The 15,770-nt window shown below is 35.9% G+C and overlaps 1 protein-coding gene across 3 annotated transcripts in view; it reads left to right on the top strand.

The window, feature by feature from the left end:
- The window catches only part of ROCK1 (Rho associated coiled-coil containing protein kinase 1), a 148,923-nt gene that overhangs the window by 16,205 nt on the left and 116,948 nt on the right, over positions 1-15,770 (top strand). The window lies entirely within an intron of this gene.

The raw sequence follows: 15,770 nt of genomic DNA, 5'->3' as shown, positions 1-15,770 counted from the left end.
CCTGGGTGTGGAGATTACTTAAAAATAAACTCTTTAAAAAAAAAAAATACTCTTTTCCAGCTTAATAGCTACATGAACCCTAACCAAAATAATGTATTGCAACAGATTAAATGCAGAAGTAGATGAGAGCTGTCTTCTTGTAAGCCAGACAAAAGGGATTTGTAAACAATATAAAACAATGCTATTTTTCTTATCAATTAAAAGTTTTCACAAAAATATTTATACTAACATGTAGTGGATTTATTTTAAAAAATCCATTCTGATGATCTTTTAATGCATGTTAAGTGTGTTAAGAATATTGATATTTAATGTAATTATTAATGCATTGGGACTTAAGTCATTCGTTTTATAATTTGTTTTGTGCTTCTTCCGTTTGTGTCTGTTCTTGTTTTCTTCTTGCTTTCTTTCGGGTTATTTATACACTTTTTAGTATTCCATTTTATCTTTTGTGTTTTTGATATCTTTTGTGTAGTTTTTTTAGTGGCTGCTGTTCTGGGGATTTGAATATATGTACTTAACTTTTCACCGTCTACGTGGAATCAGTATCCAACCACTTCATGTTAATATAAAAATCTTACCCTTTATCCTTTATTGCAGTTGTCTTATGCTATTGCAGCTTTAAACATTGAAAACTCCAACAGAAAATGTTATAATTTTTGCTTTCAAAAAACAGTTTAAATAGTTCAATAGAAGAAAAACAGATACCTATCATTTCTGTTGCTCTTCTTTCTTTGCTCATGTTCCGAGTTTCCTTCTATCCTTTTCTTTCTGCCTAAATAATTTCCTTTAGGACTTTGTTTTCCTCCATGTGTAGCTTTTTTTACAGCAGGCAGGTCAGCTGACTATGAATTCTATTTTTCTTCCTGTCAAAATTTTATTTCATTCTTAACAGGAGTTTTTCAGTGGCTGTAGAATTCTGGGTTGACAGTTCTTTCAACACTTTAAAAATGGTGTTCCACTTTTTTTGTTGTTACTATGTTTCACATAGTTTCTGGTGTTAAATCTAGTCATCCAGCTCATTCTTCTTCTGTAAGTAATGAGCCATTTTCCTCTGACTGCTCTCAAGGTGTTTTCTTTGTCTTTAGTTTTCAGCAGTTTGATTATAATGTGTCTGGAAGTGGATTCATTTGTATTTATACTGTTGTGGTTTGTTGACCTTCTTGAATTTGTAGGTTTATGCCTTTCTGACAATATGGGAAGTTTTCAACATTTGTTTCCTCAAATATTTTTCCTGCACCATGCTTTCTTCTGTTCTTTTAGGACTCTGATTACATAAATGTTCCCTGTTTTGGTGTCATCACCCAGGTTCTAAAGGCTCTGTTCATTTAAAAAATTTCTTTTTCTCGTTGTCGTGGTTAATCAGTCTTCAGGTATAGGGAGTCATCTCCATGTTGCTATCAAGTTTTCAGGTGTGTTTTTTATTTTGGTTATTATATTTTTCCAATCCAAAGTTTCCATTTAGTTCTTTTTGTTTTTTTTTTTTTAAAGATTTTATTCATTTATTTGAAAGAGAGAGAACATGTGCACACAAGCGCAGGGAGGGTGAGAGGGAGAAACAGACTCCCAGTTGAACAGGGAGCCTGATGTGGGGCTCAGTCCGGGGAATCTGGGATTATGACCTAAGCCAGAGGAGGCTACTTAACCAACTGAGCCACCCAGGTATCCTCCATTTAGTTATTTATTGACTATACTATCTTCATTAATTCTAATAGTGTTTGCCCTTATTTTTTGAAGCGTTTTAATAATAGCTGCTCTGAAAATCATTGTGAGATCATTTTAACCTGTGTGTTATTTTGGCATTGGCAACTGTTGTTTGTATTTTTTTTTTTTTTAACTTTTGTCTTGAAATAATTACAGATTCATAGGAAGTTGCAGTGGGGTCCAGCATACTCTTCACCTAGTTTCCCACAGTGGCTACATTTTACATATCTGTAGTACAGTATCAAAACCAGGAAATTGCAACTGATTCAGTGTGCAGTGTATGGTTCTGTGTCATTTTTCACATGTGTAGATTTCTATAGCCATGGCCACAATCAAGGTACAGAACTATTCCATTACTGCAAAGATCTCCTTTACACCCTCAGTATTACCCACCCCCCCCCCCCAGCCACAAACACATCCCTAAACCCTGGCAACTGTTAATCTCTTGTTTTAGAGATGGGGATCCCTAATTTTATTCTTTGACAAATGTTATTAGAATGAAATCATAAGGTATGTGACCTTCGGAGACGAGTATTTTTCACTCATCATAATGCCCCTGTCATACATTCAAGTTGTTGCATCCTTCAGTTCATTATTTTTAATAATAGTATTATTCCATGGTATGGATAACTATGGCTTGTTTTCTTATTCACCTATTGAAAACACTTTTGTCATTCCTCTTCATTTGCTATTAGAGATAACACTGTTATGAGCATTTATGTACAGGTTTTTGCATGGACAGTGTTTTCATTTTTCTAGGATAAATGCCCATGAGTGCAAATGCCAGGTCATATAATACTTCCTATGAAACAGTTTTTCAGAGTGGCCCTGCTATTTTAAATAGCCACTTGCAGTGTATGAGAGTTCCAGATGCATCTTCATCAACATTGGAATTGTAATTCTTTTTCCTTTTTTTAAATTTTTAAAATTTATTTTATTTTAATTTTTTAAAAGATTTTATTTATTTGGCATTTCATCTCTGTGGTGAAATGTCTGTTCATATATTTTGCTCATTTCTTTTTTTTTTTTTAAGATTTTATGTATTTATTTGAAAGAGAGAGGGAGTATGGGAAAGAGAGCATGAGCAGGTGGGGGGAACAGAGGGAGAGGGAGAAGCAGACTCCCTGCTGAGCAGGGGAGCCTGCCATGGGACTCAGTCCCAGGACCCGGGATCATGACCCGGGCTGAAGGCAGATGCTTAACTGACTGAGCCACCCAGGGACCCTTTTTTGCCTTTCTTTCTTTCTTTTTTTAAAAATATTTTATTTGTCTATTTGAAAGAGATCACAAGTAGGCATAGAGGCAGGCAGAGAGAAGGGGTGGGGGATGCAGACTCCCTGCTGAGCAGAGAGCCCTGTGCATAGAGGCTCAATCCCAGGACCCTGAGACCATGACCTGAGCTGAAGGCAGAGGCCTAACCTACTGAGCCACCAGCACCCCACTTCTGCCCATTTCTGATCAGACTGTTTTTATTGATGAGCTTCAAGAGTTCTTTAAGTGTTCTAGTATATGTGGTTTTCAAATATTTTTTCCCAGTATTTGACTTGTCTTTTTATCCTCTTACCTGGACCTTTTGCAGAGCAAAAGCTGTTAAATTTGGTTAAGTCCAATTTATCAATTTTTTTTAATGGATCATGCTTTTTCTGTCCCGTCTCAGAAGTCTTCAGTAATCTGTGGGTCTCCCACTATTTCACCGTGTTTTGTTTTTTTCCCTAAATGTTACCTTATAAATCAAAAAGATACATGCACTCCTATGTTCATTGCAGCATTATTTACAGTAGTCAGAATATTGAAGCAACTCAGTATCCATCAGTGGATGGATGAAGAAGATGCATGTTTGTGTGTGTGTGTGTGTGTGTGTGTGTGTATTATGTGTAAGGTATGTATAACATGTATCCATTTATGTCTATATACATACATACCAGATGGACACATACATATATATACATGCACACAACGCATATATATATACACATGTATTTACCATATATACCATACGTATACACACAGTGGAATGCTATTCAGCCTTAAGAAGAATGAAATTTTGCTTTTTTGCAACAATATGGATGTAGAGGGGATAATGCTGAGTGAAATAAGTTAGTCGTGGAAAGACAAATGCCATATGATTTCACTTATATGTGGAGTTTAAGGAACAGAACAAATGAGCAACAACAAAAAAACAAGAGACAAACCGAAAAATAGATTTTATCTATAAAGAACAAACTGAGGGTTACCAGGGAGTAGGTGGGTGGGGGGATAGTGGAATAGGTGAAGGGGATTAAGAGTATGCTTATCATGATGAGCACTGAATAATGCATAGAATCGTTGAATCACTGTATCGTTCACCTGAGATTAATATAACATTGTATATTAGTATACTGGAATGGAAATAAAATAAATTGGAAAAAACCTTACTCTTTATTGTTTAAAATCAGTGATCCAGTTTGAGTTAGTTTTTGTATGAGGTAATGAAATTTAGATGGAGGTTCATTTTTATGGATATCCAGTTCTTCAGCAAGATTTGTTGAAAAGGCTCCTTTTCTTTTTTCTTTTCTTTTCTTTTTTTTAAAGATTTATTTATTTGACAGATCACAAGTAGGCAGAGAGGCAGGCAGAGAGAGAGGAGGAAGCAGGCTCCCCGCTGAGCAGAGAGCCTGATACGGGGCTTGATCCCAGTACCCTGGGATCATGACCTGAGCTGAAGGCAGAGGCTTTAACCCACTGAGCCACCCAGGCGCCCCGAAAAGGCTCCTTTTCAAAAAAAAAAAAAAGTACTTTCTTCCACTGAATTGCTTTTGGCTATACTTGTGTGAATCTATTTCTGGTCTTTCTGTTCTGTTCCATTGATCTACAGGTCTGTCCTTCTGTGAATAGCACATTGTTTTTATTATAGCTGTATAAGTCTTAAACTTGGATGTAGTTGTTCTTCCACATTATTCTTCCTAAAAATTTGTTTTAGCTTTTCTAATAAAAAGAAAAATCATAGAAAAATTTTGCTTATATCTACAAAACTTGCTGGGATTTGATAGGAATTGTGTTAAACCTATGTGTCAGCTTGAGGAAGTTAGATGTCGTAGGATACTGAATTTCCCAACCCATGTCTCTTCATTTATTTAGATCTTTTTTTATTTCTTTCATCAGTGTTTCTTGGTTTTCAGTTAAGTCCTATACATGTTTTGTTAGATTTATACTTAAATATTCCCTTTTTTAATTTAACTAAATGTAAATGGAGTTATATTTTAGTTTTGGTTTCATGTTCATTGTTAATAGATAGAAACGTTAATTTTTGCATGTTGATGTTATGACCTTGTAGAACTCACTTATTAGTTCTAGGCGTTTTTTTTTTGTTTTTGTTTTGTTGTATCTTGAGACTTTAATGCATAGGTAATCATATTATCTGTAAATATGGACACTTATTTTTTTCCTTTCTCATTTGTATGCCTTTTATTTCCCTTATTTGCTTTATTGAACTGGCTATGAGTTTGAGTGCTCTATTGAATAAGAGTGGTAAGATAGGACATCCTTGCCTTGTTCTTGATTTTTGAGGGGAAACATAGTCTTTCACTATTAGGTTTGATATTAGTTTTAAGGGTTTTTTTGTAGATTTTTAAAAAAATATAACTTGAGGGGCGCCTGGGTGGCTCAGTGGGTTAAGCCGCTGCCTTCGGCTCAGGCCATGATCTCAGGGTCCTGGGATCGGGTCCCGCGTTGGGCTCTCTGCTCAGCAGGGAGCCTACTTCCCTATCTCTCTCTCTCTATGGCTGCCTCTCCGTCTACTTGTGATTTCTCTCTGTCAAATAAATAAATAAAATCTTTAAAAAAATATATATATATATATAACTTGAGGTATTCCTAGTTTTCTGAGAGTTTTTCTCATCAGCAAGTATTGGATTTTCTCCAGTACATTTTCTGCATTTGTTGATACATATTTTTCTTTAGTTTTTCATGTGAATTATATTGATTTTAAAAGTTTTTTTAAGTTTGTAATTGACATACATCATTGTTAGTTTGAAGTGCATAACATAATAATTCAATATTTGCCTCCATTGTGAAATGATCACAGTAAGTCTAGTCAACATACATTACCACATGCAGAATTTTTTTTCTTATGATTAGAATATTTAATTAAGATTTACTCTCTGAACAACTTTCAAATATACAATACAGTATTATTAATTGTGGTTACCATGCTATATATATTATATCCCCATGACTTATTTCATAACTGGAATTTGTATTATTATTATTATTATTTTTGCTGCCTTCACCCATTTTGTCCACCCCCTATCTCTTGCCTGTGGCAACCACTGTTTTCTTATCTGTGGGGTCTTGTTTTTTTAGATTCCACACATATGTGAGATCATATGGTATTTCTCTTTCTCTGAACTTATTTGACTTAACATAATGCCCTCAAGGTCCATCTATGTTGTCACAAATGGTAAGATTCTGTCCTTTTTTATGGCTGAATTATATTCCTCTGTGTTTGTGTATACATATACCACATTTTCCTCGTCCACTCATTCATTGATGGACACTTAGGTTGCTTCCATGTCTTGGCTATTGTAAATAATGCTGATTGATTTTTGAATACTGAATAATTCTTGTTTCTTTGGGATAAGCTTTTGTTGGTTATGGTGTATGATTTTATATATTACTGAATATATTCATATTCATAAAAGATAATTGGTCTGTATTTTTTGTTCTTCATACTTTGTCTCATTTGGGAGCAGGGTACTATTAGCTGCATAAAATAAGTTTGAAAGTGTTTTCTCCTTTTCTTTTTTCTGAAGGAGACTGCATAGAATTGGTGGTAATTCTCTAAACATTTGGTAGACCTCTCCAGTGAAACCACCTGGCTCTGGAGATTTCTTCTTTGGTTGCTGTTACATTATTGAAACTAATGGTACTATTTAAATTATCTTATTGATATTGGGTTAGTTGGGGTAGTTTGTGTTGTTTAAGGAATTGTCTATTTTATTGAAGTCAGATTTGTATGTGGAGTTGTTCATAATATTTCCTTATTACTCTTTGTATAGCTGCAGGATCTGTATGATAGTGCCTATTGGTACTTTGTGTCTTGTCATTCTTGCTAGAGGGTTGTCAGTTAATTGATCTTGTCAAAGAACTGGCTTTTTGTTTTATTGAATTTTCACTTTTGTTTTTCTATGTTCGGTTTAATTGGTTTTTGTTTTTATCTTTATTGCTTCCTTTTTTATATTTGCTTTAATTTTTTTGTGCTCTTCCAGTTTTTTGAGAAAGGAGCTCAGGTGATTCAAATTCATGCTTTTCTAATGAATGAGTATTTAGTGACAGACATTTTTTTTTTTTCAGCACTCCTTTAGCTGTGTTCCACAAATTTTGGTATGTTGTACTTTTATTTTCATTCAGTTCAGTGTATATTGTTATTTCCCTTGAGACTTTCTTTTGACCATGGATTATTTAGAAACATGTTACTTAGTTTGCAAGTGCTTTGGACTTTCCCTACTATCTTTCTATTGTTTGCTCTAGTTTGATTACATTTTGGTCAGAGAACACACTATATGATTTTAATTCTTAAAAATTTGTTGAGGAGGGGTGCCTGGGTGGCTCAATGGTTTAAAGCCTCTGCCTTCAGCTCAGGTTATGATCCCAGGGTCCTGGGCTCTTTGCTCAGTGGGGAGCCTTCTTCCCCCTCTCTCTGCCTGCCTCTCTGCCTACTTGTGATCTCTGTCTGTCAAATAAATAAAATCTTTAAAAAAAATTTGTTGAGGATTGAGGTATGGTACAGGATTTGGCCTAACTTGGTAGGTTCTGTGACCACTTATAAGGAATGTGTATTTTGCCATTGTTGGATGGAATATTCTGTAAACGTTAATTAGACCCTGTTAGTTCATTGGCGTTGTTGAGTTCTTGCTGATTTTCTGTCTAGTTCTAACAATTGCTGAGAGAGGAGTGTGGTGTTCTCCAATTAAAATTGTGGATTTATATATTTCTTTTCATTTCTATCCATTTTTGCTTCACATATTTTGTACTTCTCTTGTCTAGAACATGCTCATTTAAGTTTCCTGTGCCTTCTTAATGGAGTCACTCTTTTATCATCACATGATTTCCCATTCTTTTTTTTTTTTTTTTTTAAGATTTTATTTATTTATTTGACAGAGAGAAATTACAAGTACACTGAGAGGCAGGCAGAGAGAGAGAGAAGGAAGCAGGCTCCCTGCTGAGCAGAGAGCCCGATACGGGACTCGATCCCAGGACCCTGAGATCATGACCTGAGCCGAAGGCAGCGGCTTAACCCACTGAGCCACCCAGGCGCCCATGATTTCCCATTCTGTTCCCGGTAATTTTCTTTGCTCTGAAGTCTGTTTTGTTTCAGAATAATATATCAACTCCAGCTTATTTTTGATTATTGTTTGCATGGTATATTGCTTCTTACCCCTTTATTTTTAATCTACCTATATTGTTACATTTGAGGTAAGTTTCCTTTCTGTAGATTGGTCATGTTTTATTTATCAGCTCTGATAATCTGTCTTTTAACTTGAATTTTGCTTCAGACTATTTACATTTAATGTAATTGTAATTTTAGGGCTTAAACATGCTGTTCTGTTTTTTGTTTAAACTTCCCATTTTTTGTTTTTCTGGCTCCCTATTCACCTACTTGAACATTTATTATTATTCTGTTTTGATTTATCTACAGTGCTTTTGTGTGTATATACTTCTTTGTATAGCTTTCTCATTGGTTACTCTGGGTATTAAATTAGACATTTGTAACATCACATTTGATTGGTGTTGACATTTTACTAGTTTGAGTGAAGGGTAGAAATCTTACCTAGTTTATGTTAATTTATCCTCCTGTTCATAGTCCTCTTTAATATCACCTTATATACATTGAGAAACAACTAGAGAACATTATCATTTTTGCTTCAGCTTTTAAGAAAATGACAGTGTATTGTATTTTCTCATATTTTTACTCTTTTCATTTGTTCTTTCTTGTATCTTAAGATTCTTTCATTCATCATTTTCTTTTTATTTAGAGAATTTCCTTTAACCGTTATTTTAGGTCTGCTCATAACAAATTTCTTAGTTTTCTGTCATCTGACTATATATATATATATATATATATTTTTTTTTTTTAAGATTTTATTTATTTGTGAGAGAGCACATGTGCACAAGAACAGAGGAGGGGGCAGAGGGAGAGGGAGAAGCAGGCTACCTGCTGAGCAGGGATCCCATCTTGGGCTCCATCTCAGAACACTGGGATCATGACCTGAGCCAAAGACAGATATTTAATCCTCTGAGCCTCCTGGGCACCCCTCTTTTTTTTTCCTTCAAGATTTTTTTTATTTTTTAGAGAGAGAGTAACGCAAGTGTGTGCAAGCTGGGGGAGGGGCAGAGGGAGAGAAGCAGACTCTCCACTAAGGTAGAGCCCCATGTGGGGTTCAATTTCATGATCCTGAGATCATGACCTGAATCGAAATCAAGAGTTAGATGCTTAACCGTCAGAGCCATCCAGTCAGCCCAACGTTATCTCATTTTTTATACATTTTATTAATTGAAGTATAGTTGTCTTGCAATGTTAAATTAGTTTCAGGTGTACAGCCCAAGTGGTTAGACATTTATTACCATACATTACTTTTTTTTTTACCATGCAATACTATTACAATACCATTTGACTATATTCCTTATGCTTTACCTTTTATCCCCATGACTTATTCATCCTATTACTGAAAGCCCGTGCCTCCTGCTCCCCTTCTTTGATTTCTCTTTTTGCTGGGTACAGAATTCTAGTCTGACAGTTTTTTATTTGTTTGGATTTATTTGGATCAGTCTTGTTAGTTTCTTCAGTATGTAGGTTTATGTCTTTTGCCAAATGTAGGAAATTTTTAGCCTTCATTTATTTTAATCCTTTTTATATTCTCTTTCTTTTCTGTGATACAAATGTTAAATCTTTTGTTACGATTCCACAGGTCTGAGTCTCAGTTCTTTTTTTCCTCTTATTATTATTTTTTTAAGATTTATTCATTTATCTATTTTAGAAAGAGAGACAGAAAGAGCAAGTGCACAAGCATGGGTAGGGACAGAGGGAAAGAGAGAGAGAGAGAGAATCTACAAGCAGACTCCCTGCTAAGTGTGGAGCCCGACGTGGAGCTTGATCTCAGGACCCTAAGATCATGATCTGAGCTGAATCCAAGAGTCGGCTGCTTAACTGACTGAGCCACCCAGGTGTCCCCATTTATCCCCAAATTATCAAGATCTGGATGGGGTGCCTGGGTGGCTCATATGCTTAAGTCTCCAACTCTTGATCTCAGCTCAGGTCTTAATCTCAGAATTGTGAATTCAAGCCCTGTTTTGGGCTCCATGCTGAGCATGGAGCCTTCTTAAAGGAAAAAAATTCTGATTTTATGAAAATTTTCATAGGAACTTTAAGAAGATAACATTTGCTTTTTTAAAAATATTGTTGTACTGCTGCTAACTAAAGAACATATGACATCCATTTATTATTCCCTAAAGAAAAAAATACCCAGTCATTTGAAAGAGTACTTTGAAAAACAACAAACACTCTTTCCCAGAGTAAGATCAAATCATAAGAACTTTTTCATTTATTCATACCAAGAGAAAGTCTAGCTTATGTTCATCTGTGTCTATACACCTATAAAGTTATAGGGAGGAAAATCAAATTACCTGTGAGTATGTTTCTGTGATTTACTAAGGATATATCAGATTTTTGTAACAGCCCTGTATAATAGTTACTGTAGTTATCTTTGCTTTACAAATGAGAGCATTGAGGCTGTGTGGGGCTAATAACTTGCTATTAAGTGTTCTAGATTAGAATATGACTCCTTTTCCTTTTGAGAGGATAATATTTACATAGAAATATTTTTCTATTTTTCTTTTTTACAAGGTTAATGTCACATCTTTGTTTCATCATTCTATACTCCTTAATATTTCTTGGATCCTCAGTCATTTATCTTCTATCAATCTTTATCTCTTCTACGTACCAGTATTCCATCAAGTTTAGGTTCTAATCATGCAAGCTTCTAATCTTTCTCCTTTCTTTTGGCCATTATTTGTTCATTTTCCTTTATGTATGTATGTATGTATGTATGTATGTATGTATGTATTTATTTAGGGAGAGAGTGTGTACACTTAGGGAGAGTGCAGGGGGTTGAACAGGCTCCATGGCCAGGGTGGAGGCCCAGTCTCAGAACCCTGAGATCATCACCTGAGCCAAAATCTGACTGAGTCACCCAGGCCACCCCTCCATTAATTTTTCTGCCCACTAGAAGCTGGTTTATGCCATTCTATTTAAGACTGATAGTGACCTTTTCTTTTTAAATTTCCAAGGAGTTTCATCCCAGTTTCTCTTCCGGGTCTAGACAGTCTGTTGTGCATTTCTACTATAATCTCTTGTCACAGGTATCTGTGGTTTATTGTAGTTGTACAGCTTTTATGATTTTATGAGAGTGCCCACTTTTTTTTTTTTTTTTTTTTGGCCTGTGTTCCAAGTTATGCAAAACAGATGATGTTCTTGCCTTAGTCTTTCAGGCATTCTCCAGACAGTTCAGAACAGATATATATGGTAACTTACCAATATGGTTTTACTCTGCTTCCTTTGATTGAAGATAAGGGAAGTGGGAACCAATCTGCAGCCTGCTCAAGACTAAGCTCGCTCCCATTCGGCGGAAGTGGGACAAGAGTGACTAAAAATGTCACAAAACTTTCTACCATTTGAAGATTGCTTTTATACTTAATTGGGCATTTGCTTGACTGCTCTAAACCTTTGATTGTTTTTCTAAGTCGCAGAAAAGTTAGTTCAGAGAGCGTCTGGGTGTTTTTTTCATTCTATTTTGTTTCAGTGGGGAATGACAGCTTGGAGCTTACTAGTCCACCATTTTGTTGATGTTCAATAGGACTTTTAAAAAAATTGTAGTAAAATATATATAACATGAAACTTAGCATTTAAATTATTTGTGAGTTTATACTTCAGTGACATTAAGTATATTCACATTACTATGCAACCATGTAACCATCTTAAATCATATTTAATTACAAATTACTTGGCTTCTATTGCTTATTTCATTCTGTTTGACTTCTTTTTGGCATTTCAGTCTGCTTTTAAGTTATAGAATTATCTCAGGTTTCGTGATGCTATTATGTTCCTTTCACCTTTCTGACTGCTTGTTAACCATATTTGCCTGCTTACCTCTCAGAAGCTAATGTTCCCCAGGGTGCTATTCTTTACTCTTTTTCCATTCTCCCATTGTTTATACTCACTGGGTAATTGCATCTGTTTTCATGGATTTAAGTGTGTTCTCATTACACACAAATTTGTATCAGTCCAATCACTCTGTTGAACTCCTACTCATTTTCAACTTCCATATCATTTTCCATAAAATGATATTCTACAGGAACCTCAAATTTGTATATCTAAAATATTTATCTTTCCAAAATATATTATCTGCCTCGGTTAATAAAGTCACTACTCACCTAAAATAGAAGATGTAAATAGTTGTTTTTCTAATCACATAATCACTCTTAACCCTTCCTTTTTCTCTTTTGGTCACTCACCAGGTTCTTTTGTTTTAATGCTCCATACTTTTTGCTCCAACTTATTTTTTTATGATTTAAAAAATTTTTTTTAAGATTTTATTTTTTCATTTTAGAGAGAGTGCGAGAAAGAGTGCATATGTGTAGGAAGGGGCAGAGGGAGAGAGAACCTGAAGCAGACTTTGCACTGAAGATCCCATGACCCTGAGGTCCTGACATGAGCCACATCCAAGAGCCAGATGGTCAACTGACTGAACCACCCAGGCACTCCTTTGTAAATCTTTTTTAAAAGATTTTATTTATTTATGAGAGAGTGAGAGCAAGAGTGGGGTGAAGGCAGTGGGAAAGAGAAAAGTAGGCTCCCCCCTGAGCTGGGAGCCCAGTGTGGGGTTAGATCCCAGAACTTTGCGACAACTGAGCCACCCAGGCTCCCCCTTGTTGCTCAAGTTAAGTTCAGACTTTCATTTTCTTGTGCTTTTGTTACCATAGTATCCTCCTTATTCCTCATTTCTATACCTGTCTCTTCCTGTTCAAATTTATCATCTTTATCCTTGCCAGGCTTTAGTAAAATAAAAACCAGTCATGTCACTCACTCTCTTTACCCTCAAAATTCCTGTGGTTCCAAATGGATATCAGAAGATAAATACTCAGATTCTTAGCCTGGTATGTTATACCTTTAATGTACATTCTGTAACCCATCTTCACAGCTTTGTGTCCTGCATTTCCTTCTTTTCACCCTTTTGGGTCCAGAGTATTCTGTTCTCATTTTCTAAATTCTCCTTGCCTTTCCTCTCTCCTAGATTGCCTTGCTTACCTCTGTCTGATTCTTCCTTAATTCTGTTTTTAAGGATCAGCTCAAATTTCATCTCTGCCTTGAAGTCCAGTTTGGTTAAACTGTCCTTTCTCAGTTCATGTAGTACCTAGTTATGACACTGAGGATCCTGTAATACTTACTTTTTCTACCTAACCAGTGAACTCCCGGATACAGGAAGTATTTATTATTATTGCTGTTATCACTATTACGTCTGTTTTCCTATAGAATAGAAGGGAGGCCTATACATAATTATAACAAATACAACAATTCCTATAATAGGAAGCACATAAGAGGTGATTATTAATATTTTCTTAGCATGTTGGGGAAAGAGCACAAGGTAAGCAACATTTGAGACAGTTTGAATATAAGTACTGTTCACATTCCAGCTGGAGAAAAGAGTAACCATAAAAGCAGTGGGGTAGAAGGAGCGTGACCTATTTGGGAAATAGCTGGAGCACACTGGGCCAAACCTAGATGCTTGCATACAGAGAAAATGAGGCTGGAAAGGTATACCTGAAGACTGATTGGAAAGAACCATTGTATGTTTTACTGAGTATTTAGAATACATACTTTTTTTGCACTGTAAATGTTCTAGAAAATACTGGCATGGATGTAGTCATGTCAGACAAGTTAAAAAGATTTTAATTGGGGCGCCTGGGTGGTTCAGTGGGTTAAGCCGCTGCCTTTGGTTCAGGTCATGATCTCGGGGTCCTGGGATCGAGTCCTGCATTGGGCTCTCTGCTCGGCAGGGAGCCTGCTTCCTCCTGCCTACTTGTGATTTCTCTCTGTCAAATAAATAATAAAATCTTTAAAAAAAAAGATTTTAATCACATTTAATATCAGAAGTTGTTAAAATTTTCTGAGGAAATTCTGTTTTCATTTTCGTATCAGTGCTTAATTTTTGAGAAATTCCTTCCCTCTTTACCTAGTTGAAGACATCAAAATATGCTCATTTTCTTTAAATGGTATATTGTCTATTATCAAAACAGCTTTCCATCAAACAAATGGAAAGATATACCATGTTCATGGAATGGAAGAATTAGTATTGTTAAAGTATTCACACTACCTGAAGTGATCTATAGATTCAGTGCAATCCCTTTCAAAATAGCAATAGCATGGGGCGCCTGGGTGGCTCAGTGGGTTAAAGTCTCTGCCTTCGGCTCAGGTCATGATCTCAGGGTCCTGGGATCGAGCCCCACATCGGGCTCTCTGCTCAGCGGGGAGCCTGCTTCCCCCTTCCCTCTCTGCCTGCCTCTTCGCCTACTTGTGATCTCTGTCAAATAAATAAATAAATAATCTTTTTTTAAAAAAAATAGCAATAGCAATTTTTTTTTTCCAGAATTGGTATAAACAATCCAAAAATTTGTATGGAACCACAAAAGACCTCAAATTGCCAAAGCAGTCTTGAGGAAGAAAAACAAAGCTGGAGGTAGTATAATCCTAAATTGCAAGATACTACAAAGCTGTAGTGATCAAAACAGTATGGTACTGGAACAAAAATAGAAAGATCAGTGGAACAGATAGAGAACTCAGAAGTAAGGCCATGCCTGTGTGGTCAGTTAATCAACAACTGAGGAGGCAAGAATATACACTGGGGGAAAAGAAATTCTTTTTAATAAATGGTGCTGGGGAAACTGGACAGCTAAGGCAAAAGAATGAAACTGTACTTTTCCCTCACACTATACACAAAAATAAATTCAAAATGCATTAAAGACCTAAATGTGAGACATGAAACTATAAAACTCCTAGAAGAAAATATAGGCAGTAATCTCTTGGACATTAGCCTTAGAGTACATTTATGGATATGTCTCCTCAGGCGAGGGAAATAAAAGTAAAAATAAACTATTGGGACTACACCAAAATAAAAAGGAAAGGAAACCATCAGCAAAACAAAAAAGCAAGCTAGTGAATGGGAGAAGACATTCGCAAATGATATATTCAATAAGGAGTTAATATCAAAGAACATAAAACCCAATTTGATTTAAAAGGGGGCATAGGGAGGTGCCTGGGTGGCTCAGTGTGTTAAAGCCTCTGCCTTAGGCTCAGGTCGTGATCTCAAGGTCCTGGGATTGAGCCCCGCATCAGGCTCTCTGCTCAGCAGGGAGCCTGCTTCCTCCTCTCTCTCTGCCTGCCTCTCTGCCACTTGTGATCTTTGTCTGTCAAATAAATAAATAAAAGCTTTAAAAGAAAATAAAAAGGGGCATAGGATATGAATAAACATTCTTTCAAAGAACCCATCCAGATAACCAACAGTCACTAATCATCAGGGAAGTGCAAACCAAAACCACAATGAGATACCACCTCACACTAGTCAGAAGAGCTAGTATCAAATAAAAGAGGAAAAGTAAGTGTTGGCAAGGATGTGGAGAAAAGTGTTCCAACCTGTACTGTTGGTGGGAATGTAAATTGGTGTAGCCACTGTGGAAAATAGTGTGGAAATTCCTCAAAAAATTAAAAATAGAATTACATATGGTCCAGTATTTCTACTACTGGATATTTACCTAAAGAAAATGAGGGTCACCTGGATGGCTCCGTCAGTTGAGCATCTGACTCTTGATCTCAGCTCAGGTCTTGATCTCAGGGTCATGAGTTCAAATCCCATGTTGGGCTCTATGCTGGGCATGGAGCCTACTTAAAAAAGAAAAAAGAAAATGAAGACATTGTTTTGAAAAGATAAATGTACTCCTGTGTTTATTGCATCATTATTTGTAGTAGGCGTGATATGTTT

This window comes from Mustela putorius, unplaced genomic scaffold (genome assembly GCF_011764305.1).
Source record: "Mustela putorius furo isolate JIRA1106 unplaced genomic scaffold, ASM1176430v1.1 tig00003858_pilon_pilon_pilon, whole genome shotgun sequence".
Classification (NCBI taxonomy): domain Eukaryota; kingdom Metazoa; phylum Chordata; class Mammalia; order Carnivora; family Mustelidae; genus Mustela; species Mustela putorius.
This window is presented reverse-complemented; position numbering and strand designations above follow the sequence as displayed.